Source organism: Vanessa atalanta, chromosome 18 (genome assembly GCF_905147765.1).
Source record: "Vanessa atalanta chromosome 18, ilVanAtal1.2, whole genome shotgun sequence".
In the NCBI taxonomy this organism is placed as follows: domain Eukaryota; kingdom Metazoa; phylum Arthropoda; class Insecta; order Lepidoptera; family Nymphalidae; genus Vanessa; species Vanessa atalanta.
In genome coordinates, this window is record NC_061888.1 from 7,591,967 (window position 1) to 7,605,529 (window position 13,563).

The window sequence follows — 13,563 nt, forward strand, 5'->3', positions numbered from 1 at the left end:
AAGTCGTTTTCAACTTATGGCATGATCAATGAAAAGAGATATTTTTTTATAATAAGTTTTATACTAAGTCTTTAATGAATAAAAAGCACATACGTAATTGTTTTTATAAATACATATTTTAATTTATAAACGACTAGTTATTATGAAATGGCTATATGCTCAATAAACTTTTGTCACGTAATTTTAATATTCAAATTTTTACCTTTGCCCTAAAATTTTCAACGAGCATATAACGTAAAACGGCTAAATTTTCATCTCATTTCGAATAATTGTCTCATTTTAACATATGTAAATATTCGCTACGAAGGACGCTACGGTCAGCTACGGTAATTCTGTAGCATTTCAACTCTACTGTTACTCAAACGGCGATCACTCTGGAAATTACCAGATTCGAATTTTATTCGATTACAATTAATGATTATTTAATGAAACTTTATTCCAAATTTAAATTGCAATTTTCATTTGTTGATGTTCAATGGACCCAAACAGAGTCAAATCTTGCAATGTGAAATAGGACCAGTAGGAAGCATGACCTCATTTAAAACCCAGGATTGATTCCCGACAAAGGAAATGTATAATGATCATTAGGAGACACAAAATATTGTATATAAAAATACGTGCGAGTTAAAAATACTTTTTAATTCAATTTATTTATTTAAATATAAATTAAAATGCCTCGCTTTACCCTATTCCACGTAGTATTTTTATTAATATATCATATATCTAACTTTGTAACAAGAATATGAATGGAACGCGTCACACAACCTCGTTAATAATTCAATAGCGTGTCAGTGGTGGTGAAATTAATTATGATTGGCTTAAGGTAGAAGACGTCAGCAAATCAGTTTGCCATTAGATGATTAGAACATCAATAGGCTGTATAAATTGGATAAGATTATCCAGTCGCATTATATAATAAACTAGCTGTGCCCACGACTTTGTGCGCGTTTTTTGAATTTAAGTTATTTGGATATTGTAGCGTGATTTTATTTTTATTCTATATATAATTCTAAAATAAAAGTAGTCTAAAATATTCCTTATTACATCCGCTATCTGCCAGTGAAATCGTCAAGTCCCGTCGAAATCGGTTCAGCCGTTCCAGAGATTAGCCGGAACAAACAGACAGACAGACAGACAAAAATTGTAAAAAATGTTATTTTGGTATATGTACCGTGTATACGCATTTAGTAAAAAAATTTTATTTTAATATTACAAACAGACACTCCAATTTTATTATATGTATAGATTTATAATATTTATTACATTGTGTACCTTGATAAGTTATATTAACGTATAAGACGCGCTTTACATAAGGAAAATTAGGAATTTATGAATGCAACTTAATAAATAATTTAACAACAATTCAACAACACACTTTAGACACTTTTAACGGATCGAATGGATGAAAATTTATGTTAGATAAAATTGAGTTTGCTCTCCCTGTTAAAATCAAAATTTCGCAAATCGTTTTTCAGTGTGTGTGTGTGTGTGTTTAAAACGTATGATTCCTGAATTTTCAAATAGATTTCCCGAATTCATTTTGTATTGAATTCAAGGTATTTTAACGAAATTATATATTTAAAATTTTGATGACAAGTTCATACAAAATCTTTCATCATATGTCTAAAAAACTCTTTCAGATCTGATTGTTGACAAAAACCTCTTTTGCTCAAACTAATAAAACTGATCTTTATTGAGTTCGATATATTTTTGTGTTTAGCCGAATTTTAAACATAATGTAATATAAAGCAAGTTCAAAACCATTTTCCTATAAATATAAAACTGAAACCAATAACTTCGGTAAAAAATTTATCCCCGAATAAACACGGCCACAAAACCTTCTCACTGTCAGCCCTCTAAAAGCCATTTGGCCGATAAAATCTGTGTAAATAGAGACCGCGCTGGCAAACTAATAGTTTTCGAATTGAAGAAGGTATAATGGTCTTATCTGTTTTCGCTGAAACTTCCAATATTATCGGTGTTATTGCGGTTAAGCTTGGTTATTTGATGCCTTTTATATGAAAAGAAAAATATTTTTTTAGTATTTAAATTGTGTAGGCTGACAGTTAAATGGGTCATGGCCTGATGGTAAAGAATACCTATAGATAATGACACTCGAAGTAATATTATCCGTACGAATTAGGGTGTTATCTCCCTTATGTCTGTATGTTAGTGTCTCCCTCGATCTTTAAACCGGAACATAACAATACTAAGTATAACAGTTTGACGGTAGGGCATCGAATGAGTGGATTGTACATATCCAGACGGGCTTGCGCAGTCCTACTAAACTTTTTATAAGGTTTATTTTAAGTACATCTTCCATTAGGTGTGTTTTATTTAGTATATTATACGTTCAATCAATAAAACTAAAATTCTTGAAAGATTAATGATAAGAGTCTCTCTAAACAAAATGTTTCTATCTACTGGAGTTTTATGGGATGGGATTATTCTCGTGTTACCAAGAAATATTAACACAATGAATAACAATACGTTATAAGTTTACTTTAAGTTTTTTTTTAATGTTAGGAAATAAAGAAATTGCCCATAATATATTGTTTCTTTACCGTCACTGAAATCCTAACACAACAAAATATTATTACTATTTATAAGCCTATCATAATTAATTAATGAAAATGTGATTTATTAACGAATTGAAATATCAAATTAAAATAGAACATGCTTATGAACTTGTCTCTGGTTTAGATTAACGACTTGCCAAAGACTATAAGGAACGTGTGAATTAAGATGATAGTCTCATGCCAAGACAAGATAATTTATATAATTCTTTACAATAAAAATAACTACACAAGAAAAAAATATATATTAAATTTATGAAATTCCTTCTATTTACAAAATAATTATTTTATATTTTAGTGTTGCCATAAAATTAATCAATGATTTTACTAGCTTTTGTTACGGTATCTGTGTTGCAAAATGAAATATTTTGAGGTATGCCTTTGTCCTTGTAATTATTCTCGTTTATTCATCTTTCATACCAAGTACGTCACAAAGCATATTCATCCATCGACATTTTATTATTTTCTGAGTGGGTGGTGAAATGCAGACAGATCCGCAGCGAGATGTCAATTACGCGAGATAAAATAACAATTCAAAACTATATCTAATAACTTTAGATATACATATATAACCAGAAAATAAATTATATGTTAATATATTTTTTATGAGATGATAGTCCATGTGAGTTTCGAAAATTTTAAATATATCTATGTATATATTTTAAGTGAAATTTACTTCGTCGCCATTGTAACATATTATTTTTTATATTTATATGGCTACTCTAAAACTAATGCAAACAATATTATTTAATTTAAATTTTATTAATAACTAGCTGAATCTGTGGCTTTACTCGTTTAATTTATAAGCACATAAACCTGTCCATTTTATACCCTCGAGGGGTGAATTGAAAAAAGTAGCCCGCATCCTTCTCATAATAATAATTAGATGAAGATGACTTGCATCTTAGATACATCATAAATTCTACCGCCAAACAGCAATAGGTTGTTATGTTTTGGTATTACGAATGTGGTGGTCAACGTTTGTAATATGAGGAATGAATAAATAAAAATAATTTTTAAAGGTTTCGAACCGGCCAATTTGCCACTTACCTTATAATAAAAGCGTATTCATCAATATTAACAATAACGAATATCATAATAAGACAAAACGAAGTATTCATGTATGTATATTTGTATACAATTATTGTTACATGTTTCAATACCATATGAAATTGACAGATCCATTTCAATTCGAGCTTCACAATATTTATCGTATATTGTTTGACTAATAGGCCTCCCACGAACCCTATTTGTATCATAGAAACCTTTTATTTCTTTGTACATAAACTGACGTTATATTTACATACGACATATAAACATTTCATGTCCATCATTTGATTGAAAACGAAATGAATATGTCTGTATTGATTTTATATATGTTTAACTTTGTTATATGTTTTACGTTTTTATTATTCCTATATGTTTTTATTGTCAGACGGAACATCATATTGTAAATTTAAGTTTAAATAATGATTAAAATATAATTATACTAGCTGTCAGTAACAACTTCGTACAGTTAAAATTCAAACAAAAATATATCTACCATTTTCTAAATTTCAAGACAGGTCTCGGTGTGTGGTCACCTATTTGTTGATAATTGGCTTTATTTATATTAAAAAAAATGGTTTGCGTCTTGACCGTTTTTTATGAAGTATTTTATTGTACTTATAATCCCCAGGTTACCTCTGGATGGTTCTTAGATGACTAAGATAAATTGGTCCCGGTAGAAGGCGCTGCTGCCGACATCCGATTTTTTTTTATTTTCCAATTAATTGTTTTTTGGAGGGATGTAAGGGAGCGCAAACTACACCTTGGCGCTCCAAGCCAACCTCACCTGCCCGTGGTGCATCCTGCCGATCAGCAAACGAGGCTCTGGCGACCGACTGATGGCGGTATAACCATCAAAAATAGGCGTAGCTAAATACCACAGGCCGGTAACGGGCAGCAGCGTCACCGGTGCGAGAAGTTGCGTCCTGCGATCGCCAACCCGCCTGCCCAGCGTGGCGATTATGGGCAATACCTCCAAATGGTAAAAGCAGGTAAGCCACGGCCCCCAGTTCCCGGCGGTCCCGCTATTCCTCGTCATGGTGGCGACGGTGGTAACGGCGGGATGGGGGGTGCTAAGAATCACCGGGCTACGGGAGGCCGACTGACCCTGGCGACGTACAACGGACGCACGCTACGGCTTGACTCGCATCTAGCGCAACTCGAGGTGGAACTTGGGAAAATTAGGTGGCACATATTAGGGTTATGTGAAGTCCGTAGAGAGGGAGAGGACACCGTAACCCTCGAATCGGGCCACCTAATGTACTTCCGAGAGGGAGACCAACAATCCCAAGGAGGCGTTGGGTTTCTGGTTAATAAGTCCCTAGTTGACAACGTTGTGGAAATCTCCAGTGTGTCGAACAGGGTAGCGTACCTCATTGTAAAGCTCACCGAGAGGTACAGCCTCAAGGTGGTGCAAGCGTACGCACCGACCTCGACACACTCGGACGATGAAGTGGAGGAAATGTTCGATGATATATCGAGGGCCCTCCACTCCACCACGAAAACCCACTACAACGTTGTCATGGGGGACTTCAACGCTAAAGTGGGAGTACAGAATTGTAGCGAATCGGTAGTAGGACCCCATGGATTTGGAAGCAGAAATCATAGGGGGCAAATGCTTGTCAACTTTCTCGAACGGGAGGGGCTCTTCTTGATGAACTCCTTCTTCAAGAAGCAGCCCCAAAGGAAGTGGACGTGGCAAAGCCCCTACACTATGACCAAAAATGAGATCGATTTCATCATGACGGACAAAAGGCACATATTCAGAGACGTCTCAGTGATCAACAGGTTCAATACCGGTAGTGATCACCGACTTGTCCGAGGCTCTCTGAATATCAATTTTAAGGCCGAGCGCGTCCGTCTGATGAAGTCTACACTCCGACCATCCCTGCTCCAAACCATTGCGGGATCTGAAACGTTCCAGTCAAACCTGGAGAACCGATTCGCTGCCGTGAAAATCACAACAGACGTAAACCAGAACCTCAAAAATGTAGTGAGAATTCTCAGGGAAGAAGGTACGAGATTTTGTAGCATGCAGCGTAAGGGCAGAAAGTCCAAACTTTCGGAAGAGACTTTAGGGCTAATGAAGAAACGTCGTGAAAACCCACCTGTCACTTCGTCCGAGAAACGGCAACTAAACCAAGAGATCAGCAAGCGCGTACGACACGACCTCCGGTGCTCCAATACTCTTACGATTGAAAGAGCCATCGAGCAGAATCGGGGGTCTAAGGTGTTCGTACAATCTCTTGGAAGAAGCCACCTGACGAAGTTGACCACAGCAAGTGGAGAAGTCGTTTCTTCCAAGCCGGCAGTTCTTTCGGAAGTAGAGGACTTCTACGGCCGGTTATACGCATCGCATGCATCTCGACCTGATCCCGAAAATGAGGATGCTAGAGCTACATTAACACGCCATTTCACCGAAGACCTGCCAGAAGTCAGTATTGGCGAAATCGAGATTGCTCTTAAACAGCTTAAAAATGGAAAAGCCCCTGGAGAGGACGGCGTTACAACAGAGCTATTGAAAGCAGGAGGTAAACCCGTACTGAGGGAGCTCCAGAAGCTTTATAACTCTGTCCTCTTTGAAGGTAGAACTCCGGAGGCGTGGAGTAGGAGTGTGGTCGTCCTGTTCTTCAAAAAGGGAGACAAGACCCTGCTGAAGAACTATCGACCCATATCCCTAATGAGCCACATCTATAAGCTGTTTTCAAGAGTGATCACGAACCGTCTTGCGCGAAGATTCGACGAATTCCAACCCCCGGAACAGGCCGGATTTCGGAGCGGATACGGCACCATAGACCACATCCACACAGTGCGGCAGATTATACAGAAGTTCCATGAGTATAATCGGCCCCTGTGTCTCGCATTCGTGGACTATGAGAAGGCCTTTGACTCGGTTGAAATCTGGGCTGTTCTGGAGTCCCTGCAGCGTTGCCAAGTTGATTGGCGATACATCCAAGTGATGAGATGTCTCTACAAGGCCGCCACCATGTCCATCCAAGTACAGAGTCGGCAAACGAATCCCATACCATTGCATCGAGGAGTGAGACAAGGGGACGTTATTTCCCCCAAATTGTTCACTAATGCAATGGAGGACATGTTCAAGACGCTGAACTGGAAAGGGCGTGGCATCAACATCAATGGCGAGTACATCTCTCACTTGAGATTCGCAGACGACATCGTCATCATGGCAGAAACGCTGCAGGACCTACAACAGATGCTGAATGAGCTGGCTGATTCTTCTATGCGCATCGGCCTACGGATGAACTTGGATAAAACCAAGGTCATGTTCAATGAACATGTTCTACCGGAACCGATTGCGATACACAGTACCGTCCTCGAAGTTGTTCAAAAATATGTCTACCTCGGGCAGACATTGCGATTAGGTAGAAACAACTTTGAGGATGAGTTGAATAGAAGAACTCAGCTAGGTTGGGCAGCATTTGGGAAGTTACGACGAATCTTCACATCGTCGATCCCACAGTGCCTTAAGACGAAAGTCTTCAACCAGTGCGTCCTACCCGTCATGACATACGGAGCCGAAACGTGGACACTCACGACAAAGCTGGTCCACCGGGTTAAAGTCGCTCAGCGTGCTATGGAAAGGGCTATGCTCGGAGTATCTCTGAGGGATCGCATCAGAAATGAGGTGATCCGTCAGAGAACCAAGGTCATCGACATAGCCCACCGGATTAGTAAGCTGAAGTGGCAGTGGGCTGGCCATATTTGTCGTAGAACCGATAACCGTTGGGGAAAACGTGTTCTAGAGTGGAGACCGCGTCTCGGCAAACGTAGTGTAGGACGTCCTCAGGCTCGGTGGAGTGACGATTTGCGCAAGACGGCTGGCAGGAGCTGGATGCGAGTTGCCGAAGAAAGACCACAGTGGCGTGCATTTGGAGAGGCCTATGTCCAGCAGTGGACGAATGCGGGCTGATGTGTGTGTGTGTGTGTGTGTTTTTTGGAAATCGTTTATAACTAAGACTCTTGTTAATTTTTTTATTTTGTCAAATTAGTTCAATATATTTATGAATTTTAAAAACGACAAACTTGCGAAAAAATAATAATAATTAAAATTAAAAAAAATATATAACCGACAGACGCTTAAATATTATTTATGTTTGAAGATTTTTTTTTGAAGTATTTGAACGGGATTCAGTCTTGCTAACCCTGTAGGTTAAGTTAATAAAAGAGTTTTAAAATAGCAAGTCATGGACAAAGTTAAGGCCAGTTTGTTCTTGTAAGCCAATTTGAATAAATTAGAATATGCTTTATATTATATTATGTCATATTTATTTATCTGTGTTGTTTGTGGTATAATAAAATAGAACAACCCTCCCATGCCGAGCTCCACTGGTGGGTAAAGCTGCCCGAGATAATATTTGAATCGAGTTCGGAAATTTTTAGGGACATCCATCAATCAATACAACTTTTAAGACTCCAACGATATGAGTATGATGGCGTGATATCGCCAGAATATTTTCCCAAAGAAGGTGAAGGTCAAGTCCAAGTGAAATCCAAAATTAAGTCCGAAAAAAGAATCATTCACATAAAATTGTATCGATCCCAAAGAAATCCTTTAATATTTAATAGGTGGTAGAGCTTTGCGTAAGCCCATTTGGGCAGGTACCAATAATTGCGCGTGATGCCGATTGCTGTCACGATATATGAGGTGATACCCCTAAGGCACTCGATATATATTTCACGTGAATAATAAAATTTCTGATATATTTAAATCAAATTAATAAATTCAGGTCAAACCCTAGATCCCCAGCTGTAGTACTCGAGATCAAATTTAATTACCGCTCCTGAATTTCTTTAAATATTCATGTTAGAAACTCACTCAAATAAAATTTCGGTTTCCTTTCGCGTTTCGAATGAAATTATTTTAAGTGCAATGTTAGGTTGACGTCACAAGTGATATTTATAGTAGAATAAACATTTAGTCTTCTTCAATCTTAAAACATTTTGTTAAGGAAAATGAACTTTCATCTTCTTTATTCTATTCTTATTATTTCTTCACCATCATTAACATCCTAACGTAATACTTAATTATTTGTATATTTTTATGACATGGGTAGGTGGACAATCATATGGGTCATCTGATGGTAAGTGGTGACAATGGCGCAGTAAGAAATATTCACCATTCCTTACATCGCCAATATGGCACCAACATTGGGATCTAAGATGTTATGTCCCTTGTGCCTGTAGTTACACTTGTTCACTCACCCTTCAAACCGGATCACAACAATACTGGTTACTGCTGTTTGGTGGTAGAATATCTGATACGTGGTACCTACCCAGACGGGCTAGCACAAAGCCATACCACCTAGTAAACATTTATAGTAATATCATTCCTTTCATTGTTTATTTATACAAATAAAATTGATTTAATTCAAATAGCAAATTTAATTAAAATTTAATAGTGACTATGAATGTAGTAGAGACATAGAGGTACCATATATTTCATTTGCAGATGACATATCTCTATTAATCTCTTGCCAAAACAATTTTACTTTAAATCAGAAACCTAATTCTATACTAACGAAAACAGCGAGCTAGTAACCTTGAAATTAATTACTGCGGCCAAACAAAAGTTGCCGCATGTATACTTTACTTTAAATGGATCAAAATGAAAAATTGTTAATAAATTTATGTTTATCTAACTACCCAGTTTAACAAACATAAACTGGAAAACATACGTAGGTAAACACGTTACATTTATTTAAATTATTGAGATTGTTTTTGGGGTAATAAAAAAGCGCCAATCCTTAACTGTGCTAATCACCTAAATACATAAGTATTTATCTACAAAATAAAGTCTTAGTCAATGGTGATGTAATTAACAGTCACATATCTTTGATTTATCCATTAATTACTTGTTCTTATTGGATCCACTCCATGTTTCAATGTAATAGTGGTAACTTTGTTCACTTATATTGGTATCAAATGTTTGAGTATTACTATGTGTATTTATATTACTATGTACTATGCTGTTTGTCTCCCGAATATAAACTTATTAAAAAAATACATATAATTTATACACAAACATACACACGTATATCTTGCTCCCATACATACAAGAGTATATACGATTATTTTTTATTTAATGTACTGTTATTAGTTTTTGCTTCTGTATATAATGATTTATATAAATTTATTTCTTGTATCTCTCTAATTATTTAGGTTAATTTTTTAATTTAAATATAGGTTTGCTTTTTTAATTTAATAACTGTAAAACGTAAAAACTTTTTACAACTTATTTTCAGAAACGAACGAAGCCAGTCGGTATGTAAAGATGACATGGTGCACAGCTATGACAGAGCCAAGATGGCGCAGAGCACAGCTCTTGTAGATCCATAAACATACATAAACAGCCTGTAAATTTCCCACTGCTGGTCTAATGCCTCCTCTCCCTTTGAGGTGAAGATTTTGGAGCATGGGAGCAACCCGCATTGGAGCAGCGTCGTGGAATATGCTCCAAAACCTTCTCATTGTAGATCCAATGTTGATAATAGTATGTCGTAATGTTTGTTACGAAAAAATGAATCCTCACATATGTTCACGACCTTCATCTATTCAAAGTGCTGCAGCGCAATCATGAATGAATTGAAACCTTATCGATAACTTATCTCACGACTTATCAAAACAAGTGGCTATTAAACGTGGCCAGACGTGCGTCCGACCAATTCAATATATTATTGGCTTTGATTATGTATTTTTTCCAAGTATTGTTATTGCCAGAATAAATTAAATAATATCTTTTTTTTTAATTTAAGTTTTATCACAAAGAGAAGAGATTATTTTTTAAATTTTCGCCAAAATCTATATTAATCTGACTGATTGAATTAGAACTAGCTACTAGACTAATGAATTTTTTTATGTGTTATATTATCTGGTACAATCTCAATAATACCTGTGAGAAGTCTGAACAACGATGGGTGGTTCGTATGATATAAATAAAAGTAAAAAGTTTAACAGCCTGTCTTTGCTGGGCTAAGGTCTCCTCTCTTTTTCCTAAAGAGGGTTTGCAACTTATTATACACGCCTTTCCATTACGAGTTGGTAAATATAAAGGTAGAAAAATTGTATTCGACTCATGCAGCTTCACTTCCTTCACCATCAAAAACATCGTGATTATAAACATGAATTTATCACATGAAAATTTACTTGATGGAGGGCTTCGTGCAACCCCGTCTGGGTAGGTACCACCGACTTATCAGATATTCTACCGCCAAACAACAGTACACAGTATTATTTTGTTCCGGTTTGAAGGGTGTGTGAGCCATTGTAACTACAGGCACAAGGGACATAACATCAAAGCAAATTATAAGTTTAATAAGTTTCATTATGCACCGAAATTAGTTGCAAAATACTAATTTATTTTATGTCTAGATTAACATGTTATGAAATAGCTTTACTAATTACCTATACCTATATCAAACGTATAAGATTTAATGTTGTCTTAGATTTTCGCGATTATTACACATTGAAATAAAACTAGTTTTTATCGGATTTAATCACGTATATTATTTTTTTTATTTTAACATCCCGACGTTTCGAGCACTTTGCAGTGTTCGTGGTCATGTGTCACCTTAGTCTGCCCGTGTAGTATACGCGATTAAATCCGTTAAAAACTAGTTTTATTTCAACGTATAAGATTTAATCTCTATCAATTCAATTCAACTCGTCTAGACACGTTTAGGGCTTAGAGATTCAATGGAAATTAAATTGCGCAAAATATTCTCATGATTTACATAGAACGTGTATTAGTACATTAAAAATATACATATTTATAGAAATAATATATTTCACACTAATTTATTTATTTACATAAGAATTATTATAGCGGCAAACATTGGAGCCTTAACTGTATTCAAATAAGAATTATATATTATTTACTATACAAATCATGACCGCGTGGAATAGTGGCATGAATGCTAGCAGCATTTCCCGCTTGAATCGCAATTCCGATCTTGGCAAAAAATGAAACGACAAGAGGCCTGTCAACAGTAGAAGCAAAAACACGAGAGGTTATACTTTTATTGAAGGTTTTTGCATAATTACTCCAATGTCCAATTTTTTCCATTTTTTTTTAAGTTTGTTTACAACTAGCGACCCGCCCCGGCTTCGCACGGTTGCAATGCTGATACTAAATATACTACAGAACGTAGTGCAACGTTCTTACAACGTTCACAGTTTTTGAGTCGTTAGACTATACAAACCGCTTAGTCTCTGCGTTTTAAATGTGTAATATCTTCGGAAATATTAATTTAAATTATATGATGTAAAAGGTCATGTTTATCTATATTAAATGTACAATGTATTTAAGGTACTTAATTGGATAAAGATTATTGCTGTATTACTTAAAATCGCTTCGAAAATAAGCCATTATTTCTCGTAAAAAGTAAAGGATAATAGATCCATCCATATAGATACCATCATGGATCCCTATCTATATATATATATATATATATATATAGATAGATACATAATCTGAATCTGATCTGTTATTTTGATCGATATCGTAGGGTTGAGCCAGCATATGCTGTGTAAGCTCAAAAATGTGTTTATTTACGACACCATTTAGAAACCTCCAAAATTATCTCTATTTCTCTACTATATTGTACTTGTATTATACATATAAACCTTCCTCTTGAATCAATCTATCTATTAAAATAATTCGCATCAAAATCCGTTGTGTAATTTTAAAGATCTGTGCAAACATAGGGACAGACAGCGGTAAGTGACTTTGTTTTATACTATATCATTTAATTTTAAAACTCTCCCTGAATCAGTGATGCAAATGTCTCATGTCATCTACCATGTAAATTATAATGTAAATATATATATTGAGGTATTCCAACCTGCAATTCCAACCTATTTTGTCATTTATATCTTGTTCGAAAAAATATAGCCTCAGCAGGCTCAACCGTGAAATTAACTAACATTGAATTTCTGATACAAGAAATAACAAAGAAAACTAATGGATTAATTATAAAATCCTAACTTTAATTTCTTTAAGTTTTCAGTTTTTTTATTTATTTAATATTAATGTTGAAATAACATCTACCTTCCAGCAGATGAACAGGGTATAATAAACTTCAATCTTTCGCTTCAAACGAGAAAGTCAGATGAGGTGTTTAAATTATTACAGTGGAACATTTATAGGCTAATATTTTATTGAAATAATAAAGGGCTCAGATTATCTAAGATAATCTTAGCTTATCAACAGTATACAATTAATATAAGAGCACTCTCTAGTGGTATAGTGGCATAAATGTCATTTTTAACTTTGTATTTTAAGTGTTGGATACGAAGAACTACAAAGTTCCTTGTCAGTTCTTCTCGGTAGAATCTACATTCCGAATCGGTATCTTAACGTTTAATACAATTCTGTAAATGTCGGTTCAAAGGTGCTTGTAAAAACCTACTTGAATTTATTATTGAAAAACACTATAAACAAAGAAAATGAATATTATATCTAAGTATGACGTCAAATAGTAACTCAGATCAAATTATTAATAGAATAGAATTTGTAAGAGACAATGAGTCTGCAAAGAGGGTTATATTTCTTCCAGACAACCCTTTATACTTAATGGCCGTGTGAGTGTAACGTGTTTAATAAGTAATCAATTCAATATACAATATTATCTAATAATAATAATTATAATGTTGAAATATCGACCTCCACCAAATAAAAATAAAAAAGTATGGTTAATATCCCGTTTCAAATACTTTTAGTAATAAAAATAACCATGTTAATTTAAAATCTCATATTTGCAATATTATTTCACTAAGTTTATGATATATTTATGTAAATTAAAATATAAAATATGTAAATGTTTTATCTAAATACACACATGTGGTAAAAATTTTAGTAAAATTACATTAACTCATCGGAAAATGTAAACGAATTCTAGTTGGTCCTTCGAGCCTGATTTAA

At 35.1% G+C, this 13,563-nt stretch overlaps 1 protein-coding gene across 2 annotated transcripts in view; it reads right to left on the minus strand.

Annotated features, from left to right (window-relative positions):
* LOC125070927 (neuroendocrine convertase 2) overlaps window positions 1–13,563 on the minus strand; it is a 110,733-nt gene that overhangs the window by 13,619 nt on the left and 83,551 nt on the right. The window lies entirely within an intron of this gene.